The sequence below is a fragment of the Cebus imitator genome, unplaced genomic scaffold (assembly GCF_001604975.1).
Source record: "Cebus imitator isolate Cc_AM_T3 unplaced genomic scaffold, Cebus_imitator-1.0 Scaffold382, whole genome shotgun sequence".
Taxonomy (NCBI): Eukaryota; Metazoa; Chordata; class Mammalia; order Primates; family Cebidae; genus Cebus; species Cebus imitator.
In genome coordinates, this window is record NW_016107697.1 from 1,432,879 (window position 1) to 1,435,848 (window position 2,970).

The following is a 2,970-nucleotide window of genomic DNA, read 5'->3' on the forward strand; positions in this document are numbered from 1 at the left end:
TCCAGCAGTGTTTATTCAAGTTACTGCTTATATTAACATTACAAAATAAGTGGTGCTAAGCCACAGAATTTTAAATGTATCTATTTCTTGGCAGAAGCATTAATTTTGGTGGTTCAGTAGTCCTAGACCTTGTTCATCTATGAAGAAGAAATAGCTTCATGTGCATGTTATTAACAATAACCAAAGGCTGAACTCAACCAAGGGTTAAACCTACCTCTTCTGTCAAATGATGTCAGAACCCCTGAAACTATTTCTAATTGTGACCATATGAATTACATATCTCCTTGAGATTAGATGGATACACTATTCCAATAGACCAGCTCTTGGAGAGTTTACTTTTGGTTCTTAACCTTATCGATATCATAGACTGCTGGAAGATTTGGTGAGAGCTGTGGCCCTTTTCCTCCCCAAATGCCTATACATATAGCCAACTAATATTTCTAAACTCAAGTTACCAAAATACTATCCATGGATTTTCTGGGATACCATAGATTCCAGGTTAAGGACCACAGAGCTCATGGGCCAAAATACATTTTTCCTCTTACTAACATAAATAATTGCATGATTTTAGTTAAAGCATATGCTGTGTTTGTTTGTGTCTCAATTTTTGTCATTTACAAAACGAGGAAAAGCTCCTAGGGCCAGGTTTAGCACACAGAGGTTGGGCTGACTAAGTCCCTTGGGCACTATGCAAAGTGAAAGTATAATTTCATCTAAGAGGAGAGCTGAGTTAACAGCAAAGAAGTGTGGGGCTTTATACAGTAGCAACTAACCTTATTCAATGGTCATGGTAAATTGAAACCAGTTCACCTAGGTGCAATGGAATATTGCTGAAAGATAGAATTAGTTTATGTGGATAAATGTTTTATTTGAAAGTAAATAACTTTAGATTTTGGAGCCAGCATGTCCCTGCTCTACTTTTCTTAATCTGAAAAACAGCTCTTAGCATCAATCTTTCTTTATCCTATGATTAATTAAGCAATCATCTCTTTTAAAGATTTATTTCTTTTTTTGTAAAAATGGATGGCATGTTTTTAATGAAATTGTAAAATTTAATCAATGCCCTCCAATTCCACCCCCACACAAAATAATACAACACTGTGTGCAGAGCAAAGATTTTTTGAATCAATCCAAGTTTTATTTTTTATATATCCATTTCTTCCCAACAGCAAAAACAAATAAAACAAAATAAGTTGAAAATGATTTTAAGGCAGCAAAAAGGAGCAACATTTTAAAAACAGTTCTCCTAGATACTGTGGCATTCTAGAAGGCTCAGGGAATGACAGGATCCTAGGTAGGGCTGCCAGTGAGCTTTATAGCTCCCTCGCTGAAGGATGGTTTCTCATTTTCTTGTATAGCTTTGCCAAAAGCTAACCCACATGGCACATGCTCATTATACCAAACACATACCCAGGCTGGTTCCAAAGTGTCTAGATTGTTGTGTTGCCTGTGCCACTTATGAATCTTGTGAATGCAAATTCATTACATTATATTCACATCTCACCTTCATTTTCTTCCTCTTCCTCCATTGCTAAAACACCAGGGGTTCAGGCTAGGCCCTGCTGCTCACCAAACAGAAAGCCAATCACTAAGACAATGAATATTGCCAAGGAAAAAGGCCTTGATTGGTTGCTGCAGCTGAGGAGATGACAGATCAGTCTCAAATCCATCTCCCTGACCAACTAAAATTAATGGTTTATATAGCAGGGAAGAGATGTAACTATGTGTAGGAAAATGGGAATTAGGGAGGGGTAAGGAAGAGGAGTTTGTCAACAGGAAGCAAGTGGTTAGTTAGGCAATCATGATAGATGAGGAGGTCTGATGTCTCATTGGTCAAATGCAGTGATCTGATATTTGATATCAGATATTTGATATTGCAGTGAGTTTCAGATATTTGATACTATCTGGGAGCCTTGATCATTGCTTTCCTGAGTAAGAAACTCAGATAAGAAAAATGTAGCTTCTGACACTTGATCTTAGCCAAAAGGCCTAGAAGCAATCCTCAAGCTTTAAGACTAGGAGGATCAATTTCTATGTTTATTCAAAGAAACCATAAATATTGGCTCTATAGGAAAGTTGGGTCAGTTTCACCATCTCTTCATTATCTCCAACTGTCATTTACAGAGCACCTAAGACAAACCAGGCACTAAGCTATTTTTCTTTTCTTTTTTTCCCCTAGATTTATTGACATTATAATTATAAAATAAAAATTGCATCTATTCAAGGTATAGAACACAATATGATATCTATAATAAGCTGTCAAACTATTATCACAACCAAGCTAATTAACACATCCATCACCTCACATAGTTACCATCTTGTGTGTGTGTGTGGTGAGAACACTTAAGATCTACTCTCTTAGCAAATTTCAAGTATTCAATACAGTATTGTTAAATATAGTCACTATGCAGTATGTTAGATCCCAGAGCTTAATCATTTTATAACTGAAAATTTGTACCCTTTGGCAAAATCTCTCCATCTTCCCCAAGAAACAATCATTTCACTCTCTTCTATGGGTCCAACCTTAGATTCCACATGTAAGTGAAATCATGCAATATTTGTCTTTCAGTATCTGGCTTATTTCACATACCGTAACATCTTCCAGGTTCATTTCATCAATGTTTTTGCAAATGACGGGATTTTCTTTTTTTTACATTAGAATTATATTCTATTGTGTATGTATATATAGTATATATTTCATATATAACTTTATACATACATCATGTAAAATTCATATTTTATGTAAAATACATATTTATTTTATAGTTTATATTTCTTTATTCATTTATTCATTGATGAACACCTAGGTTATTGTGAGTAATGCTGTAATAAGCATGGAAGTACATACATCTCTTGGATATACTGACTCCATTTCCTTTGGATATATACCCAGAATTGGGATTGCTTTGTATGGTGGTTTTATTTTTAATTATTTCAGGGACCTCCATAATGTTTTCCATAATGACTGTA

The 2,970-nt window shown here is 35.1% G+C and overlaps 1 pseudogene; it reads right to left on the minus strand.

The window, feature by feature from the left end:
* Positions 1-1,850: 1,850 nt before the first annotated feature.
* On the minus strand, positions 1,851-2,000 carry LOC119468124 (annotated as a pseudogene).
* Between the last annotated feature and the right edge of the window lie 970 nt (positions 2,001-2,970).